At 37.9% G+C, this 27,563-nt stretch overlaps 1 pseudogene across 1 annotated transcript; it reads right to left on the bottom strand.

Moving 5' to 3' along the window:
- Positions 1 to 17,178: 17,178 nt before the first annotated feature.
- LOC149189701 (3-hydroxy-3-methylglutaryl coenzyme A reductase 1-like) lies at positions 17,179 to 19,178 on the bottom strand (annotated as a pseudogene). Its single transcript, XR_016256425.1, has 3 exons — positions 18,640 to 19,178; positions 17,711 to 17,892; positions 17,179 to 17,571 (listed from the first exon to the last, which is right to left on the bottom strand). The product of XR_016256425.1 is annotated as a 3-hydroxy-3-methylglutaryl coenzyme A reductase 1-like (transcript).
- Positions 19,179 to 27,563: the final 8,385 nt, after the last annotated feature.

Genomic DNA, 27,563 nt, shown 5'->3' on the forward strand with positions numbered 1-27,563 from the left:
GTCATCTTACTGGTGAAATTTGAGGAGAAAATGAGAGGGTTGACACAATTTTTTTAAATGCAGGAGAAAAACAGTTGACTTTGTATGTAATTCACTAATCACAGTTTCTAAATTCAATAGATTTTAGAGTATCTCTAGTTCATTTGCTTGCAAATGGGAATGAAATTTTAGAGCCTACCTCTTTAGAATGGTTGCAGTGGACAATTCCCATGATATCCCCTCTTGAATCCTTCTCTGCCTATCCTGTAGACTGTATCCTGTACGAATTCCTGTGCATGCTCCTGTAGGAAATTCTTGTGCAGAACAACGGATCTTTGCTTTCGTTGGGTGGTCTGGGTTATGAGAGTGACTTGAGTGAGGGAGTTTCAAGGAGGTGAAATGCATGAATGCATGGGAATGATGTTTTATTTCCCTTTATGGTGTTTCAGGGTGAGGTGGTGTACTGGTAGCAGAGGTACATTGCCATTTTTGGACTGTTGGTCCCCACTACCACCTCATCATTTCCCACTCCTCGTAATCAGCTCCCACCTTATAGATCCGTAGTTTTAACCACTTTTTTTCCTACTCCTCCTCTGTCTTTGAGTTGACTGCAACCATGTGTGAGAGGACACCTAGTTCTGCATGTGCTGACTGAACGAAGGTGGCCAAGTTAGCTGGCCACCTTTTCACTTATAAACCAACTATCTCATAAACCTTACAACTTTTGACTACATGATGCATATGAGTGAGCGAGTGGGATACTTACCTGTGGTTTCGATGCCATGTTGCAGTTGTCGAAGATCAGAGGTGTTGTGTTGTTTATTTGTTGCATTCCATTCTTCTTCCTCTTCTTGCTGTCTGCTAATGGTTTCTTGGCTTTTGCAGGTATCTATGGCTAAATATCTGATGTTGTTGCTGCTGTGGAGCTCCTGGATCATCCTAGTGAAGACCTGTTGCTGGTGGTTGGTATTATGTGGGATAGGCTGCTATAGGATGTCCTGTAGCTGCTTCTCCCTCGGAATTATTTAATCCTATTGCTGGCTAGGGCTATGAGGATGGTGTAATGAATGGAAGGAAGGAGTAGGAGTGTGTGTAGAGAAAAGGACACTCAGGTAATGCTCTTACTCCTCACTGTTTTCCTTTTTTTTCTTTTTTCTATGACTGGCAGAAACTGTTGAAACTGATCTTTCTTTTTGTTTTGAATGGTGAGTGCAGGGATGATGATGGTGGACAAGGTGAGGTGTTATATCATGCATATGGTGAATTATAGGGACCTAAAAAACCTATCATGTGCCCTCGGATTGCTTCCTATAGGTTTTCCAGGCCACTGTAATTCCTATAGGATCATCCTGTAGGTTTTCAGGGGATCTTCTAGGAATATAGGGGATCCTGTAGAAAACACCGTCTTCGCATAAATTGAAGCAATCGAGTGGAAACATGATAGAAATGATGCAGAGATGTATGGTAAGGAGTGAAGGAGATGAATATGTGTGAGGCAAGGTTTCCTTTGGATCCTCTTTTTGCTCCTTGACTGTCTTTCTCACCCACATGCAAATAACAATTATATATTTTTCTCTCCTTTTTTTTTTTTGGAAAACAACTAGGCTACCTCAGAGAGGTTTTCACCCTAGCTATTTTCCCTAGGCACCTCAAGGAAGGTTTTCACCCAGGGATCTTCTTATTCTTTTTTCTTTTTTCTCTCATCATTGGGCCACCTCACAAGGTTTTCAACCCAAAGATGTGACTCAGGTGCCTCATGGAGGTTTTCACCGGAGTCCTTATTCTTTTTCTTTTTTTTCTTTTTCAGTGACTTGATGAGGGAGGAGCTGGAACTTGCACCACCATCATCATTGTTTTATTGATATTGTCAATGAACTCTTGTTTTGATAAAGGTCTCTTATACATTTTCAATCGATGCCCATTAACAAGCAACAAAATGGCTTCTTCATCTATAGTTCTGATTTGCACTGAACCATTATCATGGGATCTTTCCACAACATAAGGTTCGAGCCATCTTGTCCTTAGCTTGCCCTTGAAGTCTTTATACCTAGAATCATGTAACAACGCCCAATCACCCTCCTGAAATTGCTTCTCCTTAATATGTTTATCATGCCAGATCCTCCTCTGAAGTTGAACTATCTCTGTATGTAGGAGGGCCTGCATTGTGAATTCATCCAAGCCATTCAATTGGAACAATCTCTCTTTCTGTGCATGACTGAGATCCAAATCTAGTTGGGTTTCCATCCTTAATGTGTTATATTCAAACTCAATGGATAGCAAGGCCTTTTACCCATAGACTAGTTCATAGGTTGTAAATCTAGTGGAGGTCTTCCATGTGGTATTATAGGCCCAGGTGGCCTCAACTAGTCTTTTTGCCCAATCCTTCCTACCACTGCTCACTACCTTGGTTAAGATGCCCTCTAGTGCCTTGTTCGTCACCTCCACTTGCCCATTAGCTTGTGGATGATAGGGAGTGGAGGTCCTGTGCTTGATTTTGTGATGTCTAAACAATTCTTCAATCATGTTGGAGGTAAACTGGCTGCCTTGGTCTATGACTAGCTCTCTAGGGTACCCAAATTTGTAGAATGCATTCTCCCTTAGGAACTCAGCCACCTTCTCTTCTGTTGCTGCCTTAATTGCCTTGGTTTCAACCCACTTAGTCAAATAGTCAGTGCACACAATAATGTACTGTTTTTGCTTTGAAGGAGGGTTGATAGGCACAATGAAGTCCATGCCCCACTTGTCAAATGGCTCAAAACTCACTTGAGGCTGTAGGGGCATTTCATCTCTTAGAGTAGGATTTCCCATCCTCTGGCACCGATCACACTGACTAGTGTACTTTTTCACATCCTGGTGAAGAGTGGGCAAATAATAGCCTGCTTGTAACACTTTGAATGTTGTCCTCTTTGCTGCAAAGTGACCTCCACAAGGCCCACCATGAAAGGTCAGAAGGATGTCAAAAACTTCCTCTTCCCTTACACACCTTCTCAAGATTTGATCTAGGCCAAGTTTGAAAAGATTGCCCCCAATCCAAGTGAAGGGGGCACTTTTCCTAACTATCTTGCTCTTTTCTGTGGAGGGCAAGTTTGGTGGGAACTGTGCTGATACCAAATAGTTTGCTATATCAGCAAACCATGGAGAGAGAGTTGAAGTAGCAAACAAGTGCTCGTCTAGTGACTGGTCATCCACCATTCCTTCTTCACCTGCAGGCACATTTACCCTAGATAAAAAGTCTGAAACAACATTTTCCTTACCAGGCTTATCAACAATGGTTAGATCAAACTGTTGTAATAAAAGAAACCATCTTATAATTCGAGCATTCACATCTGGTTTGTTCATTAAATATTTGATTACAACATGGTCAGTATGCACAAATGTTTGATAGCCTGTAATGTAATTCCTGAATTTGTTTAATGAATGCACAACAACGAGGAGTTCCTTTTCGGTCACTGTATAATTTACCTCAGTGTTTGACAAATTCTTACTGAAAAAATAGATGGCATAAGGCAGTTTTTCCTCTACCTAACCTAGGACTGCTCCTATGGCTTTATGTGAGGCATCAACATGAATATGAAAGGGAAGGGCTTATTTTGGGCCTCGAATAACTGGTGCAGTGGTTAACTTACCCTTTAGAATGTCTAAGGCCTCTTGATAGCTTTTTGACCATAAAAACTCAGAATCTTTGACCAACAACCCAAATAAAGGAGAGGCAAATTTGCTGAAGTCCTTTATGAACCTTCAGTAGTATCCAGCTATCCCTAAGAAACTTCTGACCTCTCTCTGCTTTTGAGGAGGTGGGACCCTTTGGATGATGGTTATTTTGTTCCGGTCCACTTGCAATCCTTGTTGAGATATTGAATGATCTAGCATGGTGTTCACATTTTTCCGGACTGAGAGACAAGTTCATTTCAATGCATTTGTGCAGTATTTTGCCTAGGTTAGTGAGGGATTCTTGAAAATCACATCCATAAGGTGTAAAATAATCCATATAAATGTCCACCGCATCATCGACTAATTCGGCGAAAATACTCACGACTGCTCTCTGGAAAGTGGCAGGAGCATTACATAGGCCAAAAGGAAGGACCCTATAGGAAAAAGTACCCCAAGGACAGGTGAATGTGGTCTTATCCTGGTCTTCTGGGTAGATTTGGATTTGGTTGTACCCACTGAATCCATCTAGGAAAGAAAAAAAGTTTTTCCCTGCCAGGCCGTCTAGCACTTGGTTAATGAAGGGTAGAGGAAAATGATCCTTCTTTGTGGCTTTGTTCAACTCCTTGTAATCGACACAAATCCTCCACTTACCATTTTTCTTGGGAACTAACACTAAAGGGGAGACCCACTCATTGTCGGAGATAGGGTAAATGAATCCTGCATCTAGCAGTTTTTGCAGTTCTTCTTTGACTATATCTTTAAGAGCTGGATTCATCCTCCTTTGTGGTTGTCGAATCAACTTGCAACCTTCTTTGATGTATATGTGCTGAGTACACACTGAGGGGTGTACTCCCTTCATTTCCTTGTAACTCAAAACGAAGCCTTCTAGGTTTTCCTTTAACATGTTGCATAGCTTCTCCTCTTCGAGAGAAAAAAGAGATGGATTAATTTTCAAGGTTTTCTCTCGGTTGAATTCTAAGGTTTTGACATGGAGTGGGTTGGAATCGGCCAAGCATAAGTCAATTGGATGATTGTTCTAGGTTTCCCGTACTTCTTCTTTTAATGGTAATGAACCAAGAGTTGGACTTTGGAGCAGGTGTTCAATCAAGTGATCCTCATATTGGTGACCTCCTCCCATGCTTGCTTCTAAAACATATAGTTGCGCGGAATAAACATCATCTTCTTCGTCCTCCTCCAACCATAAAGGTAAATCACGCTCTAGAGAATGTTGAGCAGGAGCGTATAGGACTAACTGCTTGGACATATGCCCATTCTTGATGGTCATATTCCAGCCCTATAGCTAATGCAAGCATCAACTGTGGCCAACCATGGCCTCCCAAGGATTAGAGGATAACCAGAAAGCTTAGCCTTAGGATGGAGAACTAGTAAACCTGCAGGGTACTCCGAGGAGTAAATGGAGACCATCACATCCTCCACAATTCCCTCAGGGGTTACTGTGGAACTGTCTGCAAGTTGCATAACTGTTGTGGTCTTCCTCAATGACCCTTGGAGGTTGAGCTTGAGCATGGTGTCCTTGATCATCACATTAATGGCAGCCCCAAGATCGATCAGAGTGTGTGGGACAATGGTGCCATTGATGTGCACATCTACTACAGGGCTTCCAGGGTCCAAATATTTTGGACATATTACCTGCCCCAGCATTAAGTAGGACAGATGTCCAATGACATTAATGGTAGGGGCATCCCTTTTTCTTCTTCCTGGATTCTTGAAGCATTTCTCCTTAATCAACTTATTATAAATGGGAACATCTTTTATTGCGTGGAGAAGGGGGATCTTTACACAAAGATTTTTCAATTCTCTCAGAAGTTCAGTTTCTTATGGGGTAGGCTGGAGTGGTTGGGCTAATCTCTCAGGAAAGGGTGGATTTACTTTAAGGTTGCTTTCCTCTCTTTCTTTCTCAACCTCCCTAAGTAGAGGGGGAGGTTGGTTATCCGGGAGAAATCTCCCAGATCTCAGGTTAATCTCCTGGATTTCCACAACATAAGTTGGATATGATGTCTCTCCACTGTATACTTACTGAGGCGGCCTATTGTTCGGGTTCAGATTTGGCTGGGCAGGCATCTGGGGTTGCTTGGTTGGAGCAGAGTGTAGGATTTGTGGTTGGGCAGGTGGTGGAGGCAATAGAGCTGGAGCATTGTTGTATTATGGCCTCCACCCCTGGAGTGGTGTATTCCACTGAGGTTGTGGTGGAGCGTAAGTTTGAAATGAATGGTTGGCTGGCTGGGAATGATACTGAGATGCATAGGACCAAGGAGGGGGTGTAGACCAGGAAGGATGAGCAGGGGGTCCCCAAGAAGGTATACCTGTGGTTTGGTTGGGGTTGTAATATGAATGGGATGACCCTTGCATACCCTATTGGTATTGTCTAGGCCTAGGAAGTCTCCTTTGGTTAATGTAGCAAAGCTGCTCAGTGATCCCTTCAGCTCCTTCATATACAACTTTGAGTCTGGGTAAAGAAGGGCACTTGTCTGTGGAGCGGTTTTCTTCACAGACTGAGCAAATTTCAATACAGTTCAATGGAAATTTGTTCCTAGGATGCCTCCTGGTGCATTTAGGACAAAAGATGGCCACGACTCTCTCTTCTTCCTCTTGCTTCCTTTTAATGTTCATGGTGTCCATTTGCAAGGCAAGGGTTTGCAGCATCTCACTTTTGAAATCTTCTAGCATATTTCCAATTTCACCCTTGATGGATGAGTTGGAAGATGATGTATTGTCCATAGGTTGACTACCCCTACCCTTTTTCCAAGCCGCCCTAGAATTGTTTCTAAATATAGTCTTGGTATCCTCATAGGGTAACTGGTAGAAATCTCCTCCTGCTAACAAATGTAAGGTATCCATAAGATCTTCTCTTACTCCCCTGAGCAGGACCAACTTTAGTGACTCAGGGTCAAGTGTGCACCTTGCCCTTTTGTAACTGAGCTAGAATCTTTCTTCGTAGTCTTCTAAGGATTCATCTTGGCCTATGGTCATCCTGAAAATTTCTTCTTTAGTATCCTTTGACCTACAATAGTCCTGATATTTGTTGTCAAAGGCCTGCTGCATCTGAGCCCAAGTTTTGATGCTATCTCTAGGTAAGCCCATGAACCAGCGCAATGATGCATCCTTGAGGGTAGACGGAAATATTTTTAACTTTTGCTCATCATCTGTATAGTCATAGGTTCGGCATATAACAACAAACTCAAATAGGAAAGTTTCGGGGTCCTCTGTGGTTAGGCCATGGAAATGAGACCCCTTCCACCCCAGGTGGAGATAATACTCGCTTTGCTGCTGCAAATAACCATCTAGTGCCCTTCTAATAGGCGACAAACATCGACACACTAGCGGTCTGTGTCTCATGACCTTCCTGCTGATGTGAAGGTCCACCTATCTCATGAAAAGTCTCTGGAGGTACCTAAGGAGCTGTGAAGAACTCACGAGAAATGAAATCTTCCCATATGATTCCCTGCAAACCAAGCTGATGCATGACCACAATATTAATGAGAGCAAAATGATATATACTATTGAACTGCTGCTGAGGATTCTTTTGTTGTACTAAGGTGGTCATCTTCTCAATGTTTCGGCACATGAAGTAGGGGAGATTCATCATCCTCACCCTGGTAAAGTGCATCAACAACCTGATATGATAGGCATATAGGCGAGAAAACCAGCCCTCGCAGCTAAAATACTTCATTATCAGTTTCATTAAAGGAGCATATGAATCTTTCAGGTACCGAAAGGGAAAAACTCTGCTGAGTTGTCTCAAATAACTGGGCTTGATGTATGGTTCATAATGTTCCTTGTCAATTTGCTGCCTCTTATTCCATTGCTCTCCAATATTAGGAATGTCGGTTGCTAGAGAAATAGACTCTGGTGTTAAAGTGAATGTTACACCAACTAGAGTGGCTTGACCATTATGTAAATGAAGCATAAACAATCGGGCCAACTCATGATGATACTGGACTCTAGCAACCATCTCACAAAACTCATAGCAGGATTGGTGTTGGAAGCATGTGATAGCGAGAGGGCAGGCCTGCAGCTCAGCAAGTGTGGTAGGTTCCTCTCATATATGTTTGCCACCCTTATGAGGTCTCCTTGGTGCATGTATTTCTGTAGGAGAACCACTATGTGTTTCTTCATCTTGGTCATATGAAGGATCAGATTCCATGCTTGCTAGTGTATGAGTTTTCTTGATAAGTATGAAGAGATTTATAGTTTTTTTAATTTTCTGCCACCAAGGGTAAAAATATATGAGGGACTGTGGGGGGAGAGAGTATGAGGGATTTTGGGAATGTTAGGACAGGATTTTGTTTGGGAAATAGGGGATTAGGGAAAATATGTAAGCTTAGGGACAACAATTAGGGTTTAGGGATTTGTAGTTAGGATTTGGGAAAATGGGAATTGGGGATAGGGATGACTGAATATGGGAGTTAGGGAATGGGTGGATAAGTTGAGAAAATGAATGGAGGAGTGAAAAAATGAGGGAGTGGTAGAATAAACTTGGTAGCAAAATGACACTGCAAACCCTAGGCAATGGTGCTTGAGAAATCGCAAGGAAATAGGGTTTGATTTTTTTTCACACAACCACCATAAATTTTCAAGAAAAACTCCTTTACTAGCAAGGAAGAGGGCTTAACTTACTTGCACACTGGAAGTTTTGAGTGATTTTGGCAATTTGAGGGAGTTTTTGAGAGAATCGGGCTTGGCAGCTCTATGCGTCGCGCCTCAAACCCAATGCGCCGTGCCTCCTGTGTGTGTCGCGCCAGTACAAAATAACACTGAAGACCGCGGCCCTATGCACTGCGCCTCTTGTATGCGCCGCGCCTCTCACCCAGTGCACCGCGCCCACAATTTTACACAGTTTTTCTCCAAGTTCGCTCCCTTTGCTCAACACGACCTTCACTTTGCTCACACTTTGTTCTTTGAATGAAAATGAGCTTTTGAATTGAGAAGAATGATTTATACACAAGAGATTTTAATTTTTGATTCATAAAACCCACTTTTAGAATGTTTGCAATGTGACTTTGTTTTTCACCTCTGTTTTTTGAGCAGTTTGCTTTATTTGAGCCTTTTGATGAACTAAATGACTTGATTTTTGTTTTCCTTGCAGGGGACGGAGCTACTGAAGCTTGGCAAGGTGACCAGGGTTGCCACTGAAGTGATGTACATATGAAAGAACTGAAAATACATGAATTTATACAAATAAAACCTAAAATACTCTGTTTTTCCTCAAAACAGAGTTTTGAGGAAAAATACATTTCCGAGTGAAATTTATTGATACTGGAACTTTATTCAACCTCCTCATGTGCCTGCTGACTGTTATTGGAGATTTTGAAGACCTTTTTGATGAAACCCTAGACCTAATGAAACTAAAACCCTAGAAATGACTCTTGCAAATTTAAAGACAAAAAGTGACTGCAGATGATCTTGATAAACGAAAATGGGCCAGCAGGTAAAGGACATGAGGGAAAATATACAACAAGCCACTACCGTCAGATGATCCATGCTCCTAATGGAATGCAGCTGATTGAGCGAGACACCTAATATGCAATGCAACAAAAGAATTTGATCTCTGACAGAGGGATGAAGATACCAACACTAATAGGAGGATTGTGCACAATAAAGGCTAAATCCTATATAAGAAAAACAAAAAGACATAATCGGCCCAAGTACATTTGTTTGATCTTTCGCATATTTTTTGCTTGTCAGAACGATATTTTGTAAACAAATATCTTAATATACACATTTATCGTTTGTGTCAAACAAAGTGTCTCTGTTATATATTTGTACATTAATACAAAGAACCTTAGAACGCAGTTCTTCTAACTGATCCTATTTTGCAATTTGAATAGATCATTGAGGTCCTTAACTTAATTTATTGAATTATTTATGATATCATTAAGCATTTAGGAAAAATTGTTATGGGAATCTTGTTCAGTCTGAACTTCAGACACTCTGTAATTACTATTGTTTACTATATTAACTTATTTATTTTTTAATAGAAGCATAGGACACATGTGCCCATACATAACCATAGCCACAATCAATATATAAATCGGGTAAATATCAGTTCACAATTGCATCACAAATATATTCAAAACAAAACATATTGCACTTGTTATTTATCCATATCTATTACAACGACAATGCACCATAACCCATTAAATAGAAATTGTAATCATAGAATATTTATCTCTTTTGTTCTACAATAAAACTGAATTTGGCCCTATATCAACATCCTCTCTTCCAAATGCCTCTCTTTCTTTTGGAGCAAGTTTCTTGTCGCTCCATTACTACTACATCCTTGCTCTTACAATTAGTCCATAAATTTTGTTCCCTTTCACTCGTATTATTTCAAACAAGCATGGTCCTGAATATTTTCCTAAGATCATTTAATTTCACAAACCATCCCATTTACTTCATGGACCCCTAATCCTTTAATTCCTATCATCAAGTTCAGGAATCTTCTTTCCACAATAAAATGTATCATCCCTACCAGGAATTCTCCATTCCTAGCTCTGCAATCCATGTCTTGAGACTCAGTCACTTTTTTCTTTTGTTACTCCAAATATTACAACATATGCACATTATTTTTACAATTCAACTCATACTAGAACCTTGGGTGAGATTGTGAAACTCCTGAAAACTAATAACCGACAAATACCCTTTTCTACTATCTAGTCTTGTTCACTAATCTTATGCAAAGTGAAGCAAATCTCAAACTACTATAATTGTTTACTTATTTGTTTTAAGAAATAAATTATTTATGAAACTAATAACTGTAAATATTAATACATAATTAAACCAAGAAAAAAATGATACAAATGTCATTTTGCAAAAAGATAGCTAAAAGTAATTCTTGCAAAAAAAAACTTGTTTTTGCATTCCATGTAAATAAATACTAGTAAAAATAGAATGAATTCGAAAAACAAAATGGTATTACCAAAATGTCATGTTTTTCTTCAATTAAGAACAATATATAAAATTACACTTAGAAATTAAGATTCAACACTTTGAAATTAGAAACTAAAATGGAATGGTTTGGAATTAGTTTCAAAATACTTGGCCTTATTTTATCTTTGTTTTTAGCAATTAGTTAGGCCTAATCTTTCCTTGTGTATTTGAACTTGAGCTATAAGTTAATCTTCTTCATCACAAATAAAATTTTAACTAAATGAAGTAAAAACTACATGCACATGAATCATGTATACAAATAAGTAGTAGCATGCCACCATGTGGTTCTTATTTTAATTATGTTGGTTATAATGAAACATGAAAGTTTTTTCTTGACTTTTCATTAAAAAGGTCTTTCGTTACTATCGTTTGCATTTAATTTTTATTGATTTAAATTGCTTACAACTAACTTTAGTTAATTATGGTTCAATTTCCTTTTGATAAAAATAAAGATGATATTTTCTTAGAGCTCTTAAATATTGAATTAAATGTCCTATCATATATAAAAACAATGTTGGAGAATTCTATCATAATTTTATGAAAACCATCTCTATCTATATTAACAAATTATCTATTGAGATGTTATGTAAAAAGAATAATAAGATGTTCATCACTGGTATGACAACAAGTGGAAAAATTCTTGAAAATCCATTAGGCATGCCTGTAATGAGTCTTTAAATTTAGATAATATAAAAATATACAAACACATAATTATAAGGGAAAAAGGCCCTACATAAATATAAGGTAATAGAAGATTTTGCACCTATCAAATCTATATATCCAAATAAATTCTTCACGTAAATATTGACTATTGAAACCAGAGAAAATAATATGATTCCTCCAAAATATCGGAACACTTACCTCAAAAAAATTTGTGAATCCCTATCATAGTGGACAACATTTCAAATGTTTCGATAGATGATGAGGTCCATCCTTTGCAGGAAAAAAAAAATTTGGGTTAAGTGGCCTGCAAAAGTGAGAGATAAGGATATTAAATATTATCAAGATCACATATTAAGAATTAAGGACCCTATCCCTAAATGGATACATGATTAATGATGAATTAAGGACCCTATCCCTCCCTAAATGGATATTTTTCTCCAAGATGATTTTTAATGATGATTTTTCTATATGGTAAAATTTGAATGTGGGTCTTTTTATGGTGCATTTGGAAACGTGTTTTTGAATGTGGATCTTTTGATGGTGCATTTGGAAAAGGATTTTTCTTTTAATTGTGATAGGATGAGGCTCTCTCTATGATTTTCACCTACTTATTTTACTTTATGGAGAATTTTTTGAATAATGAGTTTAAACTCTGTAGTATTTGTGAATTTGAAAAGTGAAAAACATTTCTTTGTGGTTTGCTTGTAGTGAATTTGAACAAGTATTTTTCAAGAGTTTTAATTGATATATTCTTATTTCTCACTGATATATAAATTTGGAAATGGATTCTTTCACATTTCTATATAGAGATATTCCTAATTTTCCTAGATATTGAAATTATATGATGAATTTGAGAAAAGGTTTTTATACATTATAAACATTGTAGTGAATTTGAAACAAGATTTCCACACATTTTAAACTGTATGGTGAATTTTAAAAGATATGGTCAAGCATAAGCCATTATATGGATGGGAGGAATTACTGAATGAGTCCATTGACATGGCTTAATATCCCATGTCAAGCAATGGGCCTAAGTTATGAAACCCGACAATTCTTCTTGGGAAGAAACCTTTGATCTCTAATAATATAACTTTATCTTAAAGACATAGGTCTAAGCCCTCAAATAAATAAGGGCATAGTTTATTTTTACTTCTTATTTATTTATTTTATTCCTCAACATGGCTTATTCACCACATATATCAAAATCTCTCAATGTGAGAATTCGCAAGATATTGAAAAACAATTTTTATTAAGCAAAAAATCATTAGAAAAAGGTAGAGAAGAGAGAGTCCAAAACTTCAAACATAGTTTAAAGAAATGCTCAAAAAATGCTTGATAATAAATTTATATCATTAATAATACAATATTGGGACATAGATAAATAATAGAACAACATGATAGGAGACTCAATTGTAGGAAATGGATATAAGATGTAAGAATTTGGAATAAAAAAGAGGAAACCATAAAACCAAATATCAAAGCCCAAATAAAATAAAATCATAATGGTAGGGATAAGATAAAACAATTAGAAAGAAATATATCAACATTTTTGGCCTTAAACAATTTCGAACATAACTTATATATAAAACATGTTAATGAGGGAATGAATAAGATCATAGAGTTAGACCATGAAGAAAAAACAGATCCATGAAGCTGATTATAATGTATATAAAATAGTAGGAATGCGAGGACATTCTTGAAATAGTGATAGAATATTTGAAAAATAAATCACAAATTGGGACAAATTGACTCATAAATGAAAAGAGGCTAGGCCAAATAATTGAATAATGATAACTTGATTCTTGGTAAGGTAAGTTCTCATGACCATAAATATGGCATACTTAACAAAACTCTCTGATTAAAATCATCATAAATATTTACAAACAATCTGGAAAGGAAGGAAAATGGTGAATAATTAGGGATAAAGAAAATGATGTAATTGTTCTGTATTCATCGCATTGAGAGATTTGGGTTAAAAGTTCAAACTAGCTAGTGTGGCTCATCATGAGTATAATGGTGAGAATTTTGATTCATTCAGAGGGAATAAATAGGGAAAATATGAAAGAAAAAAAAAAAAATTCTAAAAACTCAAATGAATTAGCATAAAAAATGAAATTGGAACGTTGGAGAAAGTCAAGGACCAGGAAAAATTACCTCCAAATTACTAATATGTTTATTAATTAATGAAGCCTATAGTAATCAGCCAGGTCATACAACTATAACGTATTGAGATTTAATATAAATTAGGTAATAATTTAATCTATTATCTTAATAGATATATATAATCTATTATAGTAATAACTATATATTCAATTAATAAATCAAATATTAAAATATAAACTATATTTGTTACGATAGATAGAGAGTAGAAAGATAATAATAAATATGAATTTGGTATACTCTAGATCCTTTTATGGAATTACCATGGTTTTCCATGGAGTAAAGGACCTATATTATGGTGGATCTCGAGTGAAATTGATATTGTATTTCTCGTTGAAGAACACAAGGTGCCTAACATTTAAGGCTTATATTTTTGGCATGGAACATGAAATTATATTTTAGAGAGATTGAAGGAATATCTTGCTACATAAAAATGAACATTTCGCCTCACACTGAGCTTCATAAGAAAAATAATCTTAATTAGTATATTTGGGTGGATGCTTCATATAAATACCACGAAGATTTATATAGCAATCTACTACATTTTACCTATCAATTCTACTTTGTGGAAAAAAAACGTAGATAAAAATTGTCCTTACAAGAAGAAGATATTTACATCCTATGAAATGAAGTAATTATTCTCCTATTAGGAGACTTTAATGTTAGAACCACAACTATTCAAGAAATTATTCTAATAAAATATTTTAGCTCTCATACTTTTTCGCTATATAAGAACCTTACTTCATATAATAGGTACAAAATAAAATATAAAATAATACTAAGAATTTATTTGCTCTCAAGGTAATGAAGCTCTAGTGCTCTTAATATTTAGTAATCTGCAATGTTCTTCTGATGAGGCTAGATTCTAGCCAAAAGACTTGTACAAGGTATGTACCGGGTAGTAGTATCATGAATTATGTGATATTAGATATCTGCATATATAACCAAATAATAAACATTGATCTTTTAAAAGATCATTATCTTGATTTTGACCCTAAATCGTTAGTTGTAACTCTAAACATTGTCATACATAAAAGTCCATTACACAAAACATTTGTAACGAAAGACACTTACATTTTGCCAAAAGTAAAATTATTATTCTCATAAAATGTTGATTAATTCCATGACCTTAGAATGTGGAGAACCTTTTTTTGTTTTTTAATCATCCAAACAAATATGTTAGTCTAATATATTATAACATTATCGAAGATGATCGATGTGTAATTTTCATACATATTTATTATAGTGGCAACATCAAACACACTCGACGTTGCACCCTAATATATTAGAACATGATCGAAGATGATTGATGTGTAATTTTCATACATATTTATTATAGTGGCAACATCAAACACACTCGACGTTGCACCCTACAATACCTAAAGAAACGCGACTGAATTTAATTCTTGGCCTAGAATTGCTACTTATATTATAATTTCTCAAATATAATGGTCAAAAAATCCTTGTAAGATTTAGTACAAGTAAAACCTCCATGTAACATTTTCGATGTATCATTTGTAGTGAACGACCAAAATTTTTCTACAAAATTTAGAGTATAGAAAAGAGTTTCCCTTGAGAGAACGATATGGCATTCAACCAAAATGGGCGTCATTACTATAAAAAATAATGGCAGGTGCATAATAAGTCATCACATATCCATAGAGATGGAGTCCAAAAGGTTTTAATTGGTGATTTTGAGCTAAAAGTGCCATGGTCCTCTTGATATTTATTTTCGTTATTATAAGGATACTAAGTGATAGTTCAAAATAAGTTAAAGAGATAGGGTGAATTAGGTATAAGTGCCACAAAGGATGGAATATAATTATGATCCTCTTGAGATGAAAGAGGTCAACATTAAGAAAGAAAACTAGATTGAACAAGGCAAGCTGTGGGGCAGCAAGTCTCTACATTGAGTGGGGTAGTGGGGTAGTTGCGCAAGGTTTCTAGTCTGTGCAACGTTCTGACCTCTGTAGCAGCTAGCATTCCTGTTTTGACATCATAACCACAAATTAACTGAAGACTCACAATCCTTGTGACTAAAGATGGCCTGAAACATGTTATAGAAAGAAACAAGCTCAAGTTGCGAGAATCAACCTACCTACAACACCGTTTCAAAGTGACCTACAACACCGTTTCAAGGTTGTAATACAACTTTGAAATTAAGAAAAATAGGTTCAATATTCTGATTCATTGAAAACCACATGTGAATAAAGGCAATCGGACTATGGACAAGAAACAAGCTCTTTCTCCCTCGCAGTGACTGAGATTTGATAACAGTGGTTAAAGGAACTGTTACCCCTCACATTGTATGTCAGGGTTCACATGTGTAATCTTCATCACCCATATGAGACGCATGGATGGTTAGTAAGATGTATCGTCATATATTTTTGGGCTTCACTTGGAGATAGTACTTTCACTTGATCTGGATGGTATCTTGGTGAAGGAGACCCAATTCCTCCCTGGTTGGTTGTCATGGTCATTGAAGATGGATCAATCTTCTAGTAGATATGGACTTGGCATGATGATCATAGCACCTTGTCTGAAACATATTAACAGGCTGATTCAAGTGACATGCATGCATTCATTGATTGGCCATAGCAGCAGCAAAGGCCCAAGGGTATATTGATTGGCCATAGCAGCAGCAAAGGCCCAAGGGTATATTTCCAATTTGATTGAATCTTAACTTTCAGTATAATCCAGTCTTGTAGCAATTGATATAAGCTAAATCCAATTCAGAAATGCAATGCAATGCAATTTAATGAAAAATTATAATTTCTCACAAAAATTCATAATCAAATTCAGCTAATGCTATGTAAAAAATTCCAAAAATGTTTAGACTTATCCTAATTTGCCCAAGCTTACATACAAGGAATCTAGTCCATCAAATTGCCCAAGGTTGCAAGCAATCTAGTCCATCTAATACTCCTAGTTGATAAATAACCCATAAATCATAAATACATCTAAGTTTCTAACTCTCATTAAATGCCCAAGATTACCAGTAATCTAGTCTGTCAAAATCAACACGATTACATCCAAAAACATTTAGACTAATCCTGATTTTCCCAATCTTACAAACAAGGAATCTAGTCCATCAAATTGGACAAGCTTGCAAGCAATCTAGTCCATCCAGTTCTCCCCGGTGATAAACAGCCCATAAATCAGAAATACACTTAACTCCCATTAAATGCCCAAGATTACTAGTAATCTAGTCTGTCAAAATCAACGGGGATTACATCCAATCTGGAGCACAACCCAGCTGCCCCCTCAAAATTCTTTTATAAATTTAAATAAGAGTTATTTGATAGTGCTAACCACCTTAAGATGCACAATCCTAAGACTCTTTTAGAAATTTAAATAAGATGCACAATCCTAAGATTCTTTTATAAATTTAAATAAGAATTATTGATTGTGCTAACCACCTGAAGATGCACAACACTACGATTCTTTTATATGTCAAAATCAATAGGGATTACATCCAATCTGGAGCACAATCCAGCTGCCCACCTTAAGATTCTTTTATAAATTTAACTAAGAGTTATTTGATTGTGTAAATCATATCAAGATGCACAATCCTTAGATTCTTTTATAAATTTAAATAAGAGTTATTTGATTGTGTTAACCACCTTAAGATGCAGAAACCTAGGATTCTTTTATAAATCTAATTAAAAGTTATTTGATTGTGCTAACCACCTTAAGACTCTTTTATAAAATTAAGAGCTATTTCTGACATCGTCTTCCATTTCCTCAACAACTCAAATAGGCCTCAATTGCTTTTCATTACCACACTATTCAGACCAGAGATAGTCTTGAAAAGGTAATCACTGGAGATTTTCTTACCTCAATGCAAGGCATTGTGACGGATATATGCAGATCCTTGCCACCATTGGAAGCCTCCATCATTGTGATGCAATGAGAGCTCTCAACGTTTTGGGCAGGATCTTGGCCGGTTGCAATGAATATAGCAGAGACAATATTGGACGCATGGGCATTGAACCCCCCCATGGCACCAGCTAGAGCAGATCCAGTTAAGTTCCAATAAAGCTGGAACAGTAGTTTTCAGGACCTTCTTAACAATAGCCTCGGTGATGACAGCCTCACACACTACTGATTTCCCACGCCCTTCAATCCAGTTCACAGCTGTGGGTTTCTTGTCTGCACAGAAATTGCCTGACCGCAGACCGAAAATTTGGCATTTAAACAAAAAGCTAACCCATGAAAAACAAAACAGGGAACCAAGAGTTTACAAAACCTCAAATAGGGATAACTCAAAAGCCAAATACCAATCAGAACGCATAGGCAGACTCACCAGAAACACTGATAACATCCATGTCAGGAAACTCATTCTGAAGAAAATCCAAAACATTCTGCACTCCCTTGGATACCATATTCATCCCCATGGCATCCCCAGTGAAGCAAGAAAACCTAATGTACAGATTCCTCCCTGCAATACCACACTGTAGGCCTTGCAGCCTGGCAAATCTGCTGGTCCTGTTATGCAGATCAGATCAACAAGAAATAATCAACACCCACAAAATAGCTATTACTCCAATTATTTGGTGAGTTTTTACAGAAACAAAAATCTGAACTCACTGATTTCAATTACAAACGAATTCAATGGCAAGTAATTTTATCAATAGTAAGAAAATTTTCGGAATTTTGTGTTTTTTTCTCAACTAAGACTTCAAAAAAATAAAAACAAAAACAATATGTTTCCAGGTTTTTTTAGATTTAGATTTTACTATTTGATGAAATTTGAAGTTATTCAGATTAATTTGATATAATTTCGTACTCAACCCAGAAAAGCTTAAGCTGTGTACAATCCTTGTGGGATGGGAGATCTATCAACTCTGATAAAGTGGGTGCATACATTGAATAGTGGGGGGGAGATCTATCAACTCTGATAAAGTAGGTGAATGAGTTGAATATGGAGCGGGAGATCTATGGCCACTGATAAAGTGGGTGCAATAATTATCATTGAATATGGACATTGCCATAAACCCATCTAAACAGTGTACGTGCTTCGGTTTCCAAGCTCAAGCTTCCGAAGCTGCTCTACAACAACAGTCCTCTAGTGGGGTGGAGGATCCAATTTGTCCATATTAACACAGACCCATTTGAAACATATGCCCCTCAACCACAACCACAACCACAACCAGGCAGCATACCATAAAGGATTTTGGAGGTATAAAATGCTTTGCATACAAAACCAGAAAAGCAAGAAACTTATGGCCATACCTGTTGAAGATCAAAGACAAGTTCTCAGAGTTATTGGGATCTTCAATGTAATACTTGAGATCTGCAGCTCTTTTTGCGGTGGCGAATCTGACCACGGGAGCTCTGGTCATCCCATCTCTGAGAAGGACACTGATGGCACCGCCAGACATATGAATGGCCTTACAACCTCTATTGGTGCTTGCAACCAAGCATCCCTCCGTGGTGGACATAGGCACCATATATTCAAGCTCATCAAGAAGAAGAGGCCCTGCAACTCCCACAGGAATCTGCACATACCCAACAGGCAGTTCACAGCATTGGCCAAGAATGGATCCATAATCAAATCCCTCCAAGGGCAATCCATCCAAAGATCTGTCAGTCATCATCTCCAAGGCCCTCCTCCTCACCCGGGTAGATCTCGTACAATCCCCGAGAGTCGACTCGAGAGAATAAGAAGCCACAGTCCCATTGCAGACAGCTGCTGCAATATCATCATCTTCATTATCCCCCAACGAAATCCCCTGATTCAAGTGACATGCATGCATTCATTAATTGGGCATAGCAGCAGCAAAGGCCCAAGGGTATATTTCCAATTTGATTGAATCTTAACTTTCAGTATAATCCAGTCCTGTAGGAATTTATATAATCTGATCGGCCAAGCTAGAGCCTAAATAAAGGATTTGGACATTGATAATTTGGGCTTAGATGTTCATTATGCTTTGGTTTTATATTGAGGCCTCTGTCATGCAGTTTCAAGCATTATAGCCTAGCATACTTTTAGATATGCCCATTGCCACAGAAAAGGATTTATCTGTATCTCCCTCTAAGCAATAGTTAGTTCACATCAGCAGACTTTGGAGGAAACTTCCAGCACAGGGGGTTACCAGTTGAATACCAATGTCACACAAGACTATAATCAGATTGATTTCTCCAGCAGCTAGGGTGCTTCTGTGCAGTCCTAGAAGGCATTCATACCAGCAGTAGAACAGCTTTGTTTTCATGATGATTTTTCAGTTGTGTCTCACCCAGCATATTATGCATATTGTTATGGCCTGGGAAGGGCTATCCTTGAAGGATATTTTAATTGTCAAGGCTGTCAAACATCCATGCCTGGACAGTCCAGCACACATTAAGAGGTTGAGGATTTTGTGTTTTTCACGATAAATTGAAAGCTAAGTAGAGGGTTCTTTCACAAGCCATGAAACGCTACAATTACTGCAGATGAAGTCACGTCCTAGGAACCACACAAGCCACAAACGCTTCAACAGATAAGGGGCCTTGTTAGCCCTCAAAATGTGCCTTCATTTTGAGGCATTCTTTTCAATGTGGTGATGTCATCTTCAGAAATTACAGAGCATTGAAGTCATTCACATTTCCAGCAGCAAGAAGATAAGACCCAATAGCAGCGTTTTGAAGATGAGTTAATCCAATACACACAGTTTGATGGCAAATACTGTTGCAAATCTGCAGAGGACACAATGGATGCCAGAGGAAATAACCCAGGCTTATGAATGAGTAGATCAGCGATCTCTTTATCTCCATGCACTATCATTTGAGGGCCTGAACGTCGAGCATGATGAAGCTAACTCATATCATTCTGACAAATTTGTCATCGAACATTTAATCTAGATCATGGTTTGACTCATGGTGTTCAAAAGCCAGTTCCATGAATATATTGACTCTCCTAGCAAGATTCCATGGGAGGAGACCCAGTAACAAGTTACAACCATTCTGAAAAAATTGCTATGCTTGATTATTTTCCATGTACCTTTTTCACCATCATATAATGAAATAATATGGATTTTCCATAGAAAGTAAAACCTAAATTGAAATGTAAAGTATCGGGAAATGAAGAAAAATAACCATCTGAAAGGGTTTGAAGAGACCAAAGGCAGCAAAAGCCCAGTCATAACTATCTATCCAACAGACATGCATCTGCCGAACAAACCTTACTGGCCAAGGGAGATATGCAAGGAGGATTGAAAAGAAACTATTCTTCTTCCAGCAGAAAAAGGAAACACTAAGAGGGAGTTCACAGTCTAGCCTAATACTGTGGGAGACTCGAGAACATATGTACACACTCACAGTAGCCAGATGCATTGTGAATCTGTTTGTCTGAAGGATGCCGATGTAGACAACTTTACATGTCATAATGTTTCACTTCCTTTTTGCGTGCTGTTTTTGATCACACGAGTGGCTTACAGCTCCCATGAAAAGTCAGAAGAATTTTCTGATAGCGACTTACAGCTCCCATGGAAAGTCAGAAGAATTTTCCAATTGCAATCCATGAGGCTCAAATGATTAATGGTTCTTTTAAAATGATTATCTCAATTAGAATGCAATTTCAAATTTTTTCTAGTATAGTCCAAATTCAGTCACCAAGCTTTGAATTGAATTCATTCGCAATCTTAGGTTATATTTCAATTTAGAACCATCTGAAAACTGCAATTGTGATTTATCTGTTTCAACTTCCAGGATTCACATTTCGTTTCCCTCCTACTTCCTTATCATGAAAAAATAGAACCTCACAAACAAGCATCGAGTTTTCCAAACTTCCCGCATCGATTTTTCCCCAGTTCATCAAAATACTTTACTCTTTCTTGTCTCATAAGTTATAACAGTTCAAATGAGGCAATAAAATAAAAAATGGTCTTCAAGCTAAGAGAAACTCTACAATCTTCAATTAATGGAGAAAAATAAAAGAGTAACTTTCTTAGCATTTCGGTATTCATAACCCACTCAAGAATATCATAGTATAGTTGCAGTAAAAGCACATCCCCATATTTTCTTTGAACATAATTTTAATACTAGAACTCCAGGGAAAACCGTCAAACTCAAGTATAACTTTTACGCATTTAACAAGACCAGAATTTAAAAACACTTTGAATCATGCACGCCAGTTACTAGAGATACCATACATGACCTTTGTTGAACCCTGTAGACTCATCAACAAGAAGCATGCTAGTTTATGTTGCAGAAACTATGTTGCAAGCTGAAGTATAGCTTTGAAGCAGCAAGTCCCTACCAATAGAGCAGAACAGGGACAAAAGCCGCAAATAGAACAGGGCAATTCACTGTCGTGATGTTAAAAGGCAGCCCAAAAGGCTTAACATGTTTTCCTTTGCAGAGATGGAATTCTAAGAAATGTAGTATCTCCAAATATGGCTCATTCACCTACAGGTAGAGAGGAAGCTTAACAAAGCAAATGAAATAATGGAATGAGTAATCATAAGGAACTGATTAATTAAAATTTATTTTTTTAAAGAGAGGATGAGGTAGACACGTCTCATGCATGCAAGGCCATGAGATTCTTTAAATTAAAAAAAAGGTTTCAATGAAAAAAAAATACAATAGCTAAAAAGAAATTAAATAAAACAAAAAAATGACGTTGACTGCCAAGTGGAGTTTGCACGTATCCAAGTGCCCTAACTCCACATGAAATGATTTTCTTTTGAATCATTGTCCTAGAACTTTTTGCTGCTTGTTTTGAATCATCATGCTAAAACTTTTTGCTACTTAACTAATTGTTAAATGACTCTTAACACTGCTCATGTTGGGTTTGGATCTGCGCCTCGAATATCGTACTCTTCATCTGGCTTCATCTAGCTCTCAGGAATCCTCACGAAATGGGTCTTGCTCTGGAACTATCCGCAAAGCTTCTGTTGTTTTCCACATTCACCAATGCAGAATCCTTGGGCATAATGGAGCAGTGCCAACGATCCCTGGACAAAACTTGAATAGGGTCGTTGTTTAACGCTGGGCTGATAGACAATGTTGTTGAAATCGTAATTTCAACGCAGCGGCAACATCGCCAGAATCCGTTCAGCATGCACGCCTGGAACTTCTCGGACCAGCTTTCCGATGAAGGAATAATCCGGCAAGGAGCTCCGAGAAAATATGGAGCTGACACGTGGTTTACAACTGACGTAATGCAACGTCATTTTCTCGGGCGTTAAAGTTGGGCAGCAAACTGTCTTCCGATATTTATTACCGCCGTCTGATCTGCCTGTTCATCCTCCACCGTCGATCTCTGAAGCTGCATACGAGCCTGCAGCGAATTAATTTTGCGTGGAGTGGAAGTCTTTTTGTTGACCGCCGAGAATGGAAGAATTAATGGTTGGTCGTAGTGTTTTGTTGGAGGCCCTTTAATATGGGTATGGGCACATACGTATTTATGTTTTTTATATGTTTTATATATTTTTATATATATACGCTGTCATAAAAGCATACGGTGTGGAGTTTTTAGATAGTGCGTGCTGTAGTCTTTATTTAGGTGTGCCCGTGAGCAAAAAGGTTAAGTCATGTTTTTTTTGTTGTGGTATTTTGTGGCTGTGGGAGCATATAGTGATGTGCGCGTTTATGGTGATGAGTAATGTGCCTGCGCACAACTCTTTTATGTAATGGTGTTATGTGGTGGCTACGCACAGTTTGTGCGATTTTTGTAAATGCACAGCAGTGCATAAAAACCAGTTCCCAGTTGCTCATTGTAATAAAGAGGGTGTAGTGTGAAAGAAGAAAATGCACAGTAGTGCATGAAGAAAAGAAACGAAGTGAAGCGCATGTGTTTTGAGTAAGTTTTTTTTATAGGTTGGATTTGCATTGAAATGCAAATGAAAAGAGCGCTCAGCTATTTTTTTTGAGATTGTGAATGTAATGTAAAGATTACTGTATGTGTAAAATATTTTTACAGCAGTATGTGTAAAAATAGTTTTACACCAGCAAATGTAAAAATGGGTTTTACTGCAGTAAACCCAGCACAGTAATTTCTCAGGTGAAAACAGAGTTTTTGATGGGTGAAAGTAATTTTGGTGAATCCCTCTCAGCAAAGAGGAAGACATATGTATCAGGCCTTTATATTTTAATGAATGGAAATGATTTTATGGCTATGTAATACTCTGTTCAGTCAATTTTTATTAAAAGGCTTCCCTGTGCAAAAGGTCCTGTGAACAGTGGAAACAGAGCATTGTCTCTGTGGTGTTAATGTTTGTTTGGTTTTGGTATTTTCTCCATGTAAAAATACCCAACAGTGGTATCAGAGCTAGTCCAGGCTCTTTGAAGACTCAAAGAAGCTGAAGGAAAGACTCTTGTTGCAGCAGCAGTAAAGCTTCTCCAGCAGTGTGAAGTTTCAGCCAAAGGGATTCAGGTATTTCCCAAGTTTTTGAGTTATTATTAAAGGAACAGTCAGTGATTTAAAAGAAAACACAGTCAAGTATTTGAAGCCTAGATAAGAATGGCAAGGTCAAAGAAAAAAGCCTCCAAGCCTGTTAAAAATGTATCTCCCCCTTCTACTAAACTAGAAGGCAATCCATTAGAATACATTCTATTTGAAACCCCAAAGTTTGATGGAAACTTTAATGTATGGGAGATAATGATGAGGGCTTTCCTAATGTCTGAGGGGATTGAAGTCTGGGAGTCAGTGATTGATGACAGCAAGATGGATAAAGAATCCATGGAGTATGATGCACAAGCAGCAAAACTAATCTTGGATGGACTGCCTGATTCTGTGAAGAAGAATCTAGGAAAATATTCATCAGCAAAGGATATTTGGGACAGACTGCATGACCTTCATGCAAAGGGAGCACTGACCATGACAATGAGTCAAGAAGAACCCATCATAGAAGCTGAGAATGAAAAGCTTGAACTCATCAAGCTTCAAGTAATAGAAAGGGATGAAGAGCTTGCCAAGCTTAAGAAGGAGCTTGATCAATGCAAGAGGAAACATCATGAAGAAGTCATATCCATGACAAATCAGCTGAATGAAGCAAAGAAGCAGGCAGATGCCTTGACAAGTCAACTTGAACAAAGACACAAGAGAGTGAATAAGCTTGTAGAAGAGATTGGACAGTACAAGGTAGAGGTCTCCTCCCTTAAGTCCGAACTACAAGAAGCCAGGAAGCAGGCACAAGGAGCTGAAAAGAAAATGAAGAGCAGTAAAGCAAAAGATGAAGAAATCTCCAAAATGAAGACAGAGATTATCTCCTTCAAAATAGTAGCAGTTGAAGCTACTCGTAGCAAGGAAGAAATTGAGGGACAACTAGCAAAGAGAAATGATGTATGTGAAAAGCTAGAAGAAGAGATTGTCTTCCTCAGGAAGAAGGTTGAAGGGATGAACAAGATCATGAAGAGCTCTCAAGCTTTGGATAACATGCTCAGCTATCACAGATCTCCATTTGATAAATCAGGACTTGGGTATGTAGCTGAACCCTCAAACAAGGATGAGGGTGCTTTAAGCAAAGGAGATGTGAAGAAGCCAGAAAGAAGTTGTGAAGCTCCTAGTTCCAGCAAAGGCAGGGAGAAAAATGAAGGCTGCAATAGAAGAGATCTTGCTCCAAGTAGAAAACCAGCTCCAAGAAGAAATGTAGCTGATGGAAAAGAGGCAAGATGCAATGGTCATCAACAAAGGATCTCAAGGCAGCAAGGCTTCAGAAGTGCATCAAGGAAACCTCCATCTCCCAGGTACCAAAGTTCATTTTATGGTTATTGTTATGCTTGCTCAAACTTTGGTCATATGGCAAAAGACTGTAGAGCATTTCATGGAGATAGATGCTGTGGTCCCCGACAACCTCCAAGAAATAATTTCACAAGAAGAAATCATGAATTCTTATTCATGAATAAAGTTGAATGCTTCAAGTGTCATAACATTGGGCATATGGCACGAGACTGTAACTTAACATGGGCTCCTATGCAAGCTAGACCCATGCAAAAGAAGAAAGTTACACAAGTATGGAGAAGGAAGGAAAGGCAATCTGAAAACCCCTTGAACTCCCCAGTGGATCTAAATTTGTTTTGAGAAGAGTCTGCCAAAAGAAGACAAGCATACATTAAAGGGGAGCTTGTAACTTTTTGTTTGTTGAACTGTATTAACAGTCATTTGTTGATGGAGGATGTATTGCAGCGCAGCAGTTGCAAATGAAATCTTTGTTAATCCCTCTAAAAGGTAATATGCAGCAGTGATGAAATCAGCAATGTTTTTGCTTTGTGTTTATGCAATATGCACAGAAATGCATAAAGAAGAAAAGATGGCAGCGCTGAAATGTAAAGAGCAGCAGCGAGATAAGAGAAAAATGCAAAGCATGGAAACCCTCACAGCAGTGGGAAGACAAAATACAAAACAGCAGTTTGGAAAAAATTTTGGAGCACATGGATTAGAATGAACAGCAGTTTAAATTTTTTTTTGGAGCACATGCATTGAAATGCATAGCAATGGAAGGTAGTTTCCCTTCTATGTAATATGAGAGAACATACTCACAGCAGAGTGAGTATAATACACAGCAGATGGAAATGTTTTGTATTGGGAATGAAAATGCAAAGCAGTGAGAAGAAAATGAGAAGAAGGCAAAACGCAGCAGAGCGTAAATGCTCAGTGGCTGAGAATGCAATGAAATTTTTCACACAGCAGTGAAAAATGTAATGTTTTCTTCATATGCAATGCAACATGCAAAGAAATGCATAAAGAAAAACAAGGACAACAGATTTTTAATGCACACTGGATGTATAAGAATGTGTGTGGCAGCAGAAAGCCAAAGGAATTGCACAGTAGTGCATTGTGTAAAAAAAATGAAGACTAAGATTGTGTGAAGCAAGGGTGCATAAGAAAAGGCAGCAGCCTGTGTTATTTTTTTGTGGAGAATGAAGTGCCAAGAGTATGGGCACACAGCAGTATGATGAAACAAAAGGCAGCGACAGTGCAAATTGCAGAGGCAACGCAGCAGCAAATAAAAACCCAGGGATGACAGTCTATGGTTATGGGTATGGACAGCAGTGAATATGAAAAATGCAGCAGCAAGAAGTTATGGACAGCAGCATGATGGCAAGAAGGAGAAGCACACAGAAATGCAAATGTGAAAAATGCAGCAGCAAGAAGTTTTGAACAGCAGCACATGCAAAAGAAATTTTCCTTACAGCAGTAAAGGTAAATGTAATGAATTTGTTGATTGAATTGAAATGCAATATATGCAACAGCAGTGAGTGTAAGAAATAGTTACACACAGCAGTGTAAATTTGTAAGGTGGGACAGAGTAATTGTTCCAAAAAAGACAGAGTACTTTGTCTTTGAAAAATGCACAAGCAGTGCAAGTGTAGACACAGCAGTGTGGGATAGACACAGTAAAGAAGATGGCACAACAGTGCAGCAGAGAATATGCAGCAGCATAAAAGAACAATGTAATGAGTTTGCACACACAGCAGTGCAATGATTGTTTGTTTTGAAACTGCATGTAAAGCAGTGTCTGTTTGTAATCCCTCTGTTAATGAGGAAGGTGCTTTTCAGCACAGTCATTTGGTAAATCCCTCTATCAAGAGGATGATGCTTTTCAGCATAGTCACAGGTGAATCCCTCTGTCAAGAGGAAGGTGCTCTCAGCACATTGTTATGGTGAATCCCTCTGTCATGAGGAAGGTGCTCTTAAGCACAATTTCAGGTTAATCCCTCTATTAAGAGGAAGACAACTTTGTTTGTTTGTGAACTGCATCAGAAGCAGTTGGTGAATCCCTCTATGTGAGGAAGATACTTTTGTAACAGCAGTATTGGGGAATCCCTCCATGTGAGGAAGTGTTTGGGTAAGATTGAATGCCGAGCTGTTGAAATTAAAGGGGAGTGTTGAAATCGTAATTTCAACGCAGCGGCAACATCGCCAGAATCCGTTCAGCATGCACGCCTGGAACTTCTCGGACCAGCTTTCCGATGAAGGAATAATCCGGCAAGGAGCTCCGAGAAAATATGGAGCTGACACGTGGTTTACCACTAACGTAACGCAACGTCATTTTCTCGGGCGTTAAAGTTGGGCAGCAAACTGTCTTCCGATATTTATTACCGCCGTCCGATCTGCCTGTTCATCCTCCACCGTCGATCTCTGAAGCTGCATACGGGCCTGCAGCGAATTAATTTTGCGTGGAGTGGAAGTCTTTTTGTTGACCGCCGAGAATGGAAGAATTAATGGTTGGTCG

This window comes from Pinus tabuliformis, chromosome 3_1 (assembly GCF_031772625.1).
Source record: "Pinus tabuliformis cultivar Carrire ecotype Pingquan chromosome 3_1, CPIR1, whole genome shotgun sequence".
NCBI classification, from domain to species: Eukaryota; Viridiplantae; Streptophyta; class Pinopsida; order Pinales; family Pinaceae; genus Pinus; species Pinus tabuliformis.